Source organism: Oratosquilla oratoria, chromosome 10 (genome assembly GCF_046742065.1).
Source record: "Oratosquilla oratoria isolate Oo_2021 chromosome 10, ASM4674206v1, whole genome shotgun sequence".
In the NCBI taxonomy this organism is placed as follows: domain Eukaryota; kingdom Metazoa; phylum Arthropoda; class Malacostraca; order Stomatopoda; family Squillidae; genus Oratosquilla; species Oratosquilla oratoria.
This window is the reverse complement of record NC_134786.1, coordinates 74,275,284-74,287,783: the sequence shown is the minus strand read 5'-3', so window position 1 is coordinate 74,287,783 and position 12,500 is coordinate 74,275,284. Positions and strand designations below refer to the sequence as shown.

The 12,500-nt window shown below is 40.6% G+C and overlaps 1 protein-coding gene and 1 long non-coding RNA gene across 2 annotated transcripts in view; one reads left to right on the top strand and one right to left on the bottom strand.

Annotated features, from left to right (window-relative positions):
• Positions 1–1,501: 1,501 nt before the first annotated feature.
• Positions 1,502–9,319, bottom strand: LOC143029313 (uncharacterized). The gene is made up of 3 exons (XR_012966816.1): positions 9,305–9,319; positions 3,649–3,909; positions 1,502–2,028 (listed from the first exon to the last, which is right to left on the bottom strand). It is a non-coding gene; the product is annotated as an uncharacterized LOC143029313 (long non-coding RNA).
• Positions 9,320–10,490: 1,171 nt separating this feature from the next.
• LOC143028975 (uncharacterized) overlaps positions 10,491–12,500 on the top strand; it is a 19,448-nt gene continuing 17,438 nt past the window's right edge. The window contains exon 1 of the mRNA XM_076191324.1: positions 10,491–10,598. The gene's annotated coding sequence lies outside the window, so the exon portion shown is untranslated. The remainder of the gene's footprint in view (positions 10,599–12,500) is intronic.

Here is a 12,500-nt window from a genome sequence, read left to right as displayed (position 1 = left end):
ACAGGTTTTCTCCAAGGCAAATCTGGATGAAATCAACTGCACTAGTTGCTTTAACAATCTTCAAGACTGTATTCTTTAATTTGGAGAATGCTTTCCTATTAGCAACTGAGAGGAACTGGAAATAGTCATTCATGACTCTCAAGAGAACATACGCAGTGTATGCCAACTGGTGTATTTTTGCATGGTGATATTATTGAACAACTATTAGCTCCACCGAAACTATAGTTTTTCGCCTCGTCGTGAGGCGTTTTCGGGTCAGTATTGCTTTGTTAGGATGCTCTGCTATGTTGAAAGATCTTCCAAGGAATAATGACCGCTGGTTGGGTGGGCTGGCTTATAAGGCGGTGTAACAGTTCAGCCTGTCTAGCTTAGACGGAATACTGGCCCCTCATTGGCCGAGAGGGGCAGCATGAGATTTTGTCCGGGAGGCAAGAGGGTGGGATTTTGTCCAGGAGCCAGGATGATGGGATTTTGTCCGGGAGCCAAAGAGGTTGGGATTTTGTCCGGGAGCCAAAGAGGTTGGGATTTTGTCCGGGAGCCAGGGTGGTGGGATTTTGTCTGGGAGCCAAGAGGGTGGGATTTTGTCCGGGAGCCAAGAGGGTGGGATTTTGTCTGGAAACTCTAGCCTGAGTTACTACTGCTCGGGTTACTGGTCATAGGCGCTGATTAGCTAGCTGGACATGTTGCACTTGTTCGTGGAGCTGCTGCTGTCTAAGGGCTTGTTGCTCCTGGAGGGGGTTAGTCTTCAGAGGGAGTATAAAATCGGCAGCTTGCTGTATGTTTATTTCTCATTATTACAATTTTTCCACACCCGACCTATTTATAGACCAAAAGGTCTGTCGGCATGCCCCGCCTTTGCAATCCTTTAATCCTTTGTAGGTACGTCGGTTAGAATTTCTCCCTGCTGCTCGTCTTCAAAATCCATCAGCACCTCCATCTGGGATTGCAACCATGTGGCGCTGACATTAGGTCTCCACCTTGATATCAGCTTGCTTTTCTCCACGTTTTAACATAAGGATAATTGACAAGCGGTAACTGCTCCCCTCCTCAATCTTCTACCTGCCGGTGACACAGAAACGGACCCACAGTAATACAATATGGACAAAAGTCCAAAGGAAATTTTACAGGAAACCCCAAGGACCTTTGATGGCAACTGTGAGGCTGAGAGGTTCCAGTGAGTGAAAAGTAGTATTTTCTATCTTTCCTCTCCCACATATGTGTTGTGTGACATGCAATATGTTCGTTTCTCCTGTAAAATAAATGCATGCTGTTCTTGCAACTTTGTTTTCCCTTTCCCCTGGATAAATTTTTGCAGACACCAAATGCAGCAGCAGTGTTTTCCTTCTCATGACCGTTTGTAAAGTTGTTGTCGTTTAGCTTTAGAAAAAATTCATCTCCTCTCCTATTCTCGCACGATACTCAGGGATATCGTGACTTGCCATAATACTCCTGATTGAATTTGGCCTCAAAAGGATGTTTACTGGGGGAAATTATACACCTCTAAAATGCCTGGATTTATTCAGTCTATTAAGACATAACAACTTGAACAAAACTTGACAGTGTTAATAACCATCTAAAGCAGAAATAATTAGTGTTGTTGATTTCAAGCTGGAAGACCACAGTAATGTAATTCTGGTCTCGCCTGTTGGAGCGACAAGTTTGGAGAAAAACGAATGCCACTGCCTAAAAAAGATCAACAATATCATAGTAATATGTCGAATGAGTTCATTTATATTTATGCCTCATCATAATCATAAAGATGTCCTGGCCTCCAGGTATGTAGATGAAGTTACATTTAACCCGCTAATGATGGTGATGGTGATAGTGATAGCATTTTCCCCAACATATTGGAAGTCTGCAGAGCCGACCCCAGCAATAATTGTGACCGTGGCCGGGGCTTGCCTCTGGATCAGCCCTAGCCCCTGGATCAGCCAGAGCCTCTGGATCGGCCAGAGCGCTTCCTTGGACTTCCATGACCAGCACCGCTGACAGGACGGCCAGCACAACAACCAGATGCTTCCAATTCGCCTGCCGAAAGATAAGATGCACACTAAGATTGGAGAAAGGCACAAGAAACGTATCATGTGTTGAATGGTTTAAGTCACAGATAAACCCCATGGCGATCAAATTAGAGCTCTCCGCAATATCTAATTTTGTTTTCCAAGACAGAAACACATGCTGGCGAAACCTATTATTTCTATATTCTTCCAAGGTAGTTTAAATGAATACTGACTTTCCGAGAAAGATTGCTAAGTACAGTAACAGTATTACCTTGTTTAATTTTTCACGTGATATATTCATCAACCAGGATTATTGCATTTAGGTGTTTATTCACCATCATAACCATCAAAGCTGACTCCTCATCACACACCTGCCTTGTTCTTTCTTATGGCACACAACTGAGAGAACTAGTTAGCTACTCTTTAATCGGACTCCTAGCTTCAGGTATCAAAGTTCTAGTGCACATATTCCTACCGCAAAAACACATGCAGACTAAGTTCCAGCATTCATGCAGAAGCCAAAAACTCAACAAACCCAAGTCATGCCTAGAAATACACGCAGCTGAGGATTACTTTCAAGTATAGATAAAACAGGTTTCTCCTTACACATATATGGCACCAATTTTACAATCGGATGTGTATTACAGAAGATCCACGTGAGCAAACATAAGAGACTTGCTGTGGCCGAGCGTAGACTAAGTCTGGGATACGAGTACAAGTGCATTTAATTGATCACCGTTGTGCTGGTTAAACCAGAATGCCTTCCCCGACACAAGGGTCAACAGTACTGAAGACCCAGAGGCAACCAGGATCGCAGCCAACAGGGTTGAACGATCACGCGGGACCCAGTCAAGATAGAAGAAGATCTCGCTCCAGTCGTTTAAGTAAGCTAGCAGTCAACCCCTTTGGTACCGAAAAGATCACACGTAGCTTCACGAAGAGCTTGGTACCGACAGCCAGAAAACAAAACTAAGTGCCACGTACTGTGGAGGGAACTCGCACAAGACCCACTACTTTACGTACCACGAACTCTAAAAAAAAAATCCATCCTGAATAGAAAGAAAAAAAAAACACTCGCATCCTTCAGAGTGAAATATAGTTAGGTTAAACGAAATCACTCCTCCTGTAGATAAGCATCACTCATTTTTCTACTGAAAATCTTCATGACGTGGATTTTGAAGACACTAGTTGCTAACAAAACCTAACCACGTGGGAACTTCACGAACTTGACGAGTCATATTCAACGTTTTTTGACGAAGTATTGTTCTGGGCTTTTGGTAAGTTTTGGGATTTTGAAAAGTTCTGGAATTTTGATAATTTACTAGGTCTCTAGTTATCTAAATGCTTACCAGATCAGTTTTCATCTAGATCCGTTTCCGTTACACTTTTTCAACAAAGAAGGCAGGTTATTAGTATATGGACCATCACCACTATTTTGCAATTAGACCGCACCTATGTGGCGTCACAACAAGTGAATCGTTGCAGAAGAAGTCATAAACTAAACTAGCAACTAAAAATATTGTTCGCTTCCAGAGACCAGACTCAAATTTGATTGTGCATATTGAAATAGCATCTGAATTAAAGTTCCCTAGAAGAGGGCACTCTGAAATACAGACAAGAAGGCACTGGTCAGCCTCAAGGTACTCACCATGGTGTTTGTTTTTCAACAAGAAGAGTCTTGGAGGAAGGATGATATTGTGTGCTGGAGTGGCCTGACACTTATTTATATAGCGATAAGACCGTCCTCCTCTTCCTCCACCATGATGAAGAGACTCTCGTTGGGTTTTTCCCTTCCGTCCTCCTCTTCCTCCACCAGGAAAAAGAGGCTTCTGATATGATATTCCCGTTCCCAAGGATTTGTCCACGAGGGCATACCAAGGTCAAACCGTTGTTGCCTCTCCCTGCCCTACTAAAAACAGATTAATAGCGAGAGTAGAAGTAGCAGTATTAGTAGCATTTGCAGTAGCAGAAGAAGTAGTAGTAGCGGTAAAAGTAACAAAAGTAGTCTTGGCAGTTGCAGAAGAAGAGGTAGTAGCGGTAAAAGTAACAAAAGTAGTCTTGGCAGTTGAAGTACTAGTAATAGCATTAGCAGCAGTAGTGGTGGTAGTAGTAGTAGTAGTAGTAGTAGTAGTAGTAGTAGTAGTAGTAGTAGTAGTAGTAGTAGTAGAAGTAATAGTAAGGATTACAAAGGCAAAGCATGCCGACAGGAGACCTTTTGATCCATATCTAGGTCGGATGCAAAAAAAAAAAAAAAAAAAAAAAAAAAAAAAAAAAAAAAAAAAAAAAAAAAAAAAAAAAAAAAAAAAAAAAAAAAAAAAAATCATAATAATAAATTAAAACTATAACAATGTAAATAACAATTAAAATACATAAATAAATGCATTGGTATAGTTGAATAACACAAACAGGTAAATAGTAAATGATAATAAATTGACATATAACTAATAATAAATGAAAATCAGACAGACAAATTATAACAAAACAAAAACAAATAATATAACATAAATTATAATAATTACAGCATCTTACTTAGGTATTTATCTAAATGATTCTTAAAGCTTCGAACTGAACTACATTGCACTACCTGTGCAGGAAGTTTATTCCATTCATTAACTACACGGTTGGCAAAGTTGTTTCTACCTACTTCCAAATTGAATCTATTTCCGGACAGTTTGAGACCATTGTTTCTTGTCTGATTCTCATTCAATGTAGTAGTAGTAGTAGTAGTAGTAGTAGTAGTGGTAGTAGCAGTAGCAGTAGTAGTGGTAGTAGTAGTAGTAGTAGTAGTAGTAGTAGTAGTAGTAGTAGTAGTAGTAGTAGTAGTAGTAGTAGTATACATAACATTCTTTTATGATTTGATATTATCTTTCCTCAAGTAAGAATGATGATTACTTTGAACTTCTGCTATTCCTCATTTCTGCTATTGCCCTCTTTAGAAAAACTCATACCGCCTATATGACTCCTTCAGTGCGAAAGGATTCCCAAGGATAGAAGCGCTGGTTATTGGTGACTAACTTCTCTCTCTGACTTACGACCTATTGATTACCCTGACTATATATATATATATATATATATATATATATATACAATATATATATGTATATATATATATATATATATGCATATACAATATATATATATGTATATATAATGTATATATATATGTATATATAATATATATATATGTATATATTAAAAAGGCTAGAGCCGGCGTCAGGAGACGCGTACCGGCGGCCAAAGTCGTTACCTTTGACCTATGTATTTGTACCTTTTCGAGCAGATGATAGTCCATGCTATGAATCGGAAAGAAGTGCGGGACTCGTACCTACATCTAAGCGAATGTGAGACAAGCACACTTCCGATGACGCCACCAGCACGCTATGAGCCCGATAGACTCATTTGCCAATCGCATGGATCAGTGGTCCCCAATCCTTAGCATGCGAGCGCCATGGTGCCCTCAGAACTCTACCATCCGTGAATGTGCACCAGAGAGATTATTATAATTGCAGCTTGTGTTTGTCAGGAAAAACCCGTGTGCATTATCCTTCTATTACTTTATTTATTTATCTATCTATTTATCTATTTACTTATCATTATCATTATTACACTGGTCAACAAAGAATTTGTCCCAAGGAAAACAATAGCTTTATCTTATATGTTTTTGCATACAGAATCCAAAAATAATGTCCAATTTTTCCGTCACCCACAGTTTTTGTGTTCCACGGTGTGTTACCTTACGTGTTACGTGGGATAGATTTCAATCAATTGGTTGGCAACACCGAGTTTGGCAACATTATCTGAGAGTATTATGCACTTTCAGCCAATCTGTTCTTCAAGTGAACCACATTTATTGAGTCAGGGAGATCTGAATGATTTTGTGAGGGATTTAAACTTGTCACAAAAAACAATGTGAGCATCTTGCTTCCAGGTTAAAGGGCTAGAATCTTCTCCAGAAAGAATCCAAAGTTAGTTTTTATCGTCAGCGACATTGTAATTTTGAACAGTTTTTCTCACTTGTGGATGGTGTGGTGTTTTGCAATGATGTATATTCTGTTATGGAGGAAATTAGCCATAAATATGATAGAAATTAGTGGCGATTGTTTATCATCTCTTCAAAAGTGAGCCTGAAAGCTGTTTTGCTCCACAAAGGAAATCATTTTCCTTCTGTTCCTCTGGATCCAGCAGCTAACATGAAGGAAACATATGAGAGTATGAAGCTTCTATTGCAAAAAATTAAGTATGGAGAACATAAGTGGAATATCTGTGGTGACCTAAAGAGTTTTGCACTTTTACTTGGAATGCAGCTGGGTTACACAAAATTTTGTTGCTTTCTCTGTGAGTGGGACAGTCGGGATAAGAAAAATCATTATGAAAAGAATGTGTGGCCGAAAGTATCTCTGTCCCCAGGAGAAAAAAATATTGTCATTTCTCTTCTTGTTGATTCAGAGAAAATCTATGTCTCCTTTGCATATTAAGCTAGGGTTGATGATTTTTTTTTACAAGTATGGATAGGACTGAAAAAGGATTCACATATTTGACAAATAAGTGTCCTAGAGTAAGCGACGCAAAAATCAAAGAAGGTATTTTTACTGGACCACATATTAGGAAGCTGATGAGAGACCAGAATTTTTATGAAGAGCTATATGATCATAAAAAAGCTGCATGGCTGTCATTTAAGAAAGTTTGCTCAAAGTATTTGGGGAATCACGAAGCAAATAACTATTCTGAAGTCGTAAAAAAGCTACTGACATCCTACAAGGCCTTGGGGTGCAATGTGAGCCTAAAAATCCATTTTCTAGACTGTCACTTGGACTTCTTCCCTGCAAATCTTGGTGCCATCAGTGACGAGTCCAGTGAGAGGTTTCACCAGGACATTCTGAACATGGAAACCCGGTATCAAGGGAAGTGGAGCTCTTCAATGTTGGCTGATTACTGTTGGACACTAAAAAGGGATCTCCCAGAAGCAAAATACACTCGAAAATCATACATTTCTACATTTTAAAGGTAAGTTTCATTGAAATATCAGCCTCATTTATTAGTTATAATTGTTTAAAATTTAATATGCTATCACAGAAAAACTATGCCTGATAGAAAAATTCTGAAAACATATTTGAAATCAGCAGAAAAAATTCTATCAAGTTCACCTCCTTTTGCTTGTGGGACAGGTATTTTAATAAATTTTGTTGACCAGTGTTATTGTTATCATTATCATTATTATTCTATTGATTGATTGATTGATTGATTGATTTGTTTATCTATTTATTTATTTCATTTATTTATTTATTTATTCTATTTATTTTATTTGTTTAGTTATTTATTCTATTTTATTTCATTTCATTTTTTGCGTCGCCATTGTATTAAGACAAGGGAAGCGGCCCTCAGTTCACAAAAGTTTGGGGACCACTGCCGTGAATGATATTGGACGTTGCATATTGATAGTTGCCATCAGAACTCTACCTCGTCTTGAATGTCACGATATATCCCTTTCAATTTTACTCATAGGTAATTGAATTCGTTCATGAAATTCTACCGTCAGGAACCATGAGCGTGTGCATAATGCATCTTGCATCCCCGCGTTCATTCACTAAGATTACCTCTTAGTGTTCCAAAAGTTTCTAGTTTCTATAGTTGTCTGACTGTGAAGTATTTTGTTGGAGGCCTTCTCCAGATCTGGGTGCATACATCAATCTCCCACTCCAATAGGTTCTAGTTTCTATAGTTGTCGACCGTGAAGTACTTTGTCGAAAGCCTTCTCCAGATCTAGGTACACACATTCCTCTCACCCCATCATAGTCCACATGCCTCCTAGTGATCCAGTATGCTCTAGTTTCTATGGCTTTCGGCTGTGAAGTACTTTTACAAAGTCCCTCACCATCGTCCACTTACCTCCTAGTGTTCCAATAGGTTCCAGTTTCTGTAGTTGTTGACTGCAAAGTACTTTGTCGAAGGTCTTCTCTAGAACTAAGTACACCCCACTACCACCACCATCATTGTCCACACACCAGGTATTTTCATTTTCATGCTCCAAAAAGAAACCTCTTAAATAGATGACTTTTCAAAGATCACCTTTGAACGACCTCTGGGCCAGGGTGGATGCTGGCAACTTGACTACCAGGAAAAACAACACTTCCACCAGAGAGAAAAAAAAAATCCTACTTCCCGGGGACTATCTGTCCTTCTGTCGTGAGTGTGACATGTTAGAAGCATGCCTAACAGGAAAATGCAACATTACAAAAAAAGAAAGAACGAACACACACACACACACACACACACACACACACACACACACACACACACACACACACACACACACACACACACACACACACACACACACACACACACACACACACACACACACACACACACACACATACACATACATACATGCACACACACACACACACACACACACACACACACACACACACACACACACACACATACGCACACATACATGCACACACACACACACACACACACACACACACACACACACAGACAGACACACACACACACACACACACACACACACAGACAGACACACACACACACACACACACACACACAGACACACACACACACACACACACACACACACACACACACACACACGCACACACACACACACACACAAACACACACACACACGCACACACACACACACACACACACACGCATACACACACACACACATACACACACACAAACACACAAACACACATACACACACACACACAAACACACATACACACACACACACACACACACACACACCCTGCAACCACGAAGGCTCCACGGACCTGTCAACACCGCCCCCCCCCCCTTTCCTCTACTCTCCCACCTCTTCCTCCTTCCTCGAAAACTTCGTGTCCAGGGCATCTTTGTCTAGTGATTTCCAAACTAGGGGACGCACCACCCCTAGGGAGGCGTGAGGGATACATAGGGGGCGTGAAGTCATCGGCTCATAGGTAAAAGTAATTGCGAAGTAAGAATAATGAAATCATTAAAAAAAATCTGCCGTTACATACGTGTAAAGTATAATTCTATTAGTCACCTCAACCCATTTTCTATGTAATAAGTGTATATATATATATATATATATACAAATAATATATAATACATAGTTATATATAATACATAATTTAATATAAATACTGAACAGGTGGGCGGTGGGGGGGGGGGGGGACTGCGGGCCTGTTGGAAGCAAAAAGTGTGTCATATAAGATTGTTTGGGAGTCACTGGTCTAAACACGAGAAAATGTGAAGAGGTTTTGGCCACTGCGTTGGTGGTGAGAACGTACCCCACAGCCAGAAGCTCTTGAGGTTCGTAGTGTCTTCAAAAATCCTCGACTGGACTTCCGAAAGGGTTCTTCGGCCTGAAGACCTCGACCTCCGAAGTATCCTCCTACAAAAGACGCTCGTAGTCACTGTACACATTGCAAAGGAGGTTTTTGGTCTTAAAAATCTTCTTATTCTTCTATTTTCTGATAATATAGTAAAATTTACTTCTTAAGCTAAATGTGTGTGTGTGTGTGTGTGTGTGTGTGTGTGTGTGTGTGTGTGTGTGTGTGTGTGTGTATTCACTTGTATTCACTTGGTCTTTGGATCACGTGTTCGACTCGTGATCGACAGCTATTTCCCTCCTGGAAGAGAGCTCAGAGCTCGTAGGTCCGATCTATGGGTAATGCTATGACCTTGCACACACACACACCCCCAACTCCCCGCCCACGAGAGTTGGAGTAACACCCCTCAGCGCTGCGATACTGATATTATTTCAGCCCCGGGCGAGGATCGAACCCGGACCTCCGTAGTGGCAGGCCAGAGCTCTAACCACAGCGCCATGAGTGTGTGTGTGTGTGTGTGCGTGCGCGCGCGTGTAACATGACTCCATTCGACGGCGACGCTGATTATGGCACCACTTGGCTTACCTATTCCTTACATGGTACTGAGGGCAATGTCGTCGTCATAACAGAGTAAATACACCAGAAATAAAGCAAATATTACATTGAATAGCTGTGTGAAATACTAGCAAACTCAATATTGAATATAATGACAATTCTTTGATCACATTTTTATCTGTAGAAAAGATGATGAAAAATGAAGGCACTGTAGGATTTCATCATGATACCACACGCTGAAGATATAGCTTATCATTTTGACTGATTTATGGTTCCATTTCCGGGGGACAAACTTGTTAAGATTTCCTGGGCTCCTTCTCTCACAAACAAAATATACTAAACAACGCACTAGAATAATAGATTCAACTCGAAAGAGATTGTATGTGTCTGTATGTGTTTATGTGTGTATGTGCGTATGTTTGTGTGTGTGTGTGTGTGTGTGTGTGTGTGTGTGTGTGTGTGTGTGTGTGTGTGTGTGTGTGTGTGTGTGTGTGTGTGTGTGTGTGTGTGTGTGTGTGTGTGCGCGCGCGCGCATGCATGCAACCGAAAGGAGGTGATTTATTTTCAGGTGATCTCATTTTCCGGGTAGATCCTATGAGAGGTTTGCTATATAAAGTGTCGCGAAGGAGGTCCGAGGCATCACAGAGCTCAACGTTCCGTCCTTGAAGAAGCTTCTCCTCAGACTTGATACGTGATGGTGAGTCCTGTCGCCCTGCTGTCGACGTCGTCAGGTGCTGCGCTCTGTCATGCCATAACTTTGTCTCAAGTGTGTGGTGGGGTGGGGGTGATGAAGACACTATATGCACGTAATTTTGCAGGCATGCTCTTGTGTGTGTGTGTGTGTGTGTGTGTGTGTGTGTGTGTGTGTGTGTGTGTGTGTGTGTGTGTGTGTGTGTGTGTGTGTGTGTGTGTGTGTGTGTGTGTGTGTGTGTGTCTGTGTGTGTGTGTGTGTGTGTGTGTGTGTGTGTGTGTGTGTGTGTGTCTGTGTGTGTGTGTGTGTGTGTGTGTGTGTGTGTGTGTGTGTGTACACGTGTATGTCGAGTGTGTGTGAGTGTGTGCATGTATATGTGTGTGTGTGTCTGTGCGGTGTGTGTATTTACCTAGTTGTATTTTACGGGAAGGGGAGCTACGCTCGTGGTGTCCCGCCTTTGTATCTCGTAGTGTCTAGTTTCCTCTTAAATTCATGAATGGTTTTTGCACACACTATTTTTTCGTCCAGTTTGTTCCAAGTGTCCACCACTCTATGTGGAAAACTGTTCTTCTTCAGATCTCTTCTATAACTATGTTTTTTTTTAGTTTCTTTCCACGTCCACTTGTGTTTCTCTTGTCCCAGTTTAACAAGTCCTCTCTAGAGTATTTCTGTGCCCTTCATGATTCTATAGATGGTCAGTAGGTCGCCTCTCTCTCTTCTTTGCTCCAGAGGAAAATGCTGAAGCCATTTTTGAGGTTGCTCTCTGGATTCTTTCAATTTTCCTTATATCATTTTAGTTCTGGGTGACCACAAGGTCGCCGCATATTCTCGTCTCGGCCTTATGAGTGTGACTAATATTTCTTTAATATTTTCTTCTTCCAAATAGGTAAACGTCACTTATATTGATCTTAGCAAGTTATAGGATTCTCCGACAATTTTGTTTATTTGTTTATCATAGGACAAGTCGTTTGAGATAATTACTCCCAAATCTTTTTCAGATCCCACATTCTTTACCTCCTTAGTTCCAATTTTATATTGTCCTGATATTCTATTTTTACTTTTTCCAAACTCAATTATGCTACACTTGATATTGAAGTCTACTTCCCATTTCTGACTGCAGTTCCATACCTTATTCAGGTCTTCCTGTAGTGATTCGCAATCCGTTTCGGTTTTTACTTTCATTAACAATTTAGCGTCGTCTGCAAAGAAGCTCATGTAACATTGCACATCATCATCCATGTCATTCACATAAATAGCAAACATTATTGGAGCCAATACAGATCCTTGCGGAACTCCACTGATCACCTCCTTCCAATCTGAATATTTTTCTCTGAGTACTACTCTCATCTTTCTACCAATCAGGTTTGTTACAGCAATGATACACAAACAATATCCAAACTTTCATATTTTAGTTTTTAATAATTATAAAATTCAATACAAATTTCTCCCATCAATATATAGTAATGATCTTTTACCGGTCCAGTCTAATGGTGTGGCCAACTGCATTTAGAAAGTCAGGAAGACACTGACTTCCTGCAGCATACCCCTGGCACAGATTCCGAAGGCGGTTCTGCATCTGCTAAGTCACCCTCTTCACCCGCTTCTTTGGTGGTTGCCCTCGTTGGTTTTGTAGCATTTTTGTAGCCACTACAGCCTGGTCTTTTCGAAAATTGTCGATCAGTGTCCACACAGAGGGATGACTGTAGCCTACAAGTTTCTGAAAACCAATGTTCCATGCGACCTGTAGGATTTTCTTTGGCTTAGTTTGAATGCTTTGAGCGTTCAGCGTATGCGCAGGATATTCAAATTATCTTGTTGTTGTGCAAGTGTATGCCCGATTCTTCAAAAGCAAATAAATATTCACCGATTCAAACGCAAATTTGGTTATCAACCTTGGCAAATTAGTTT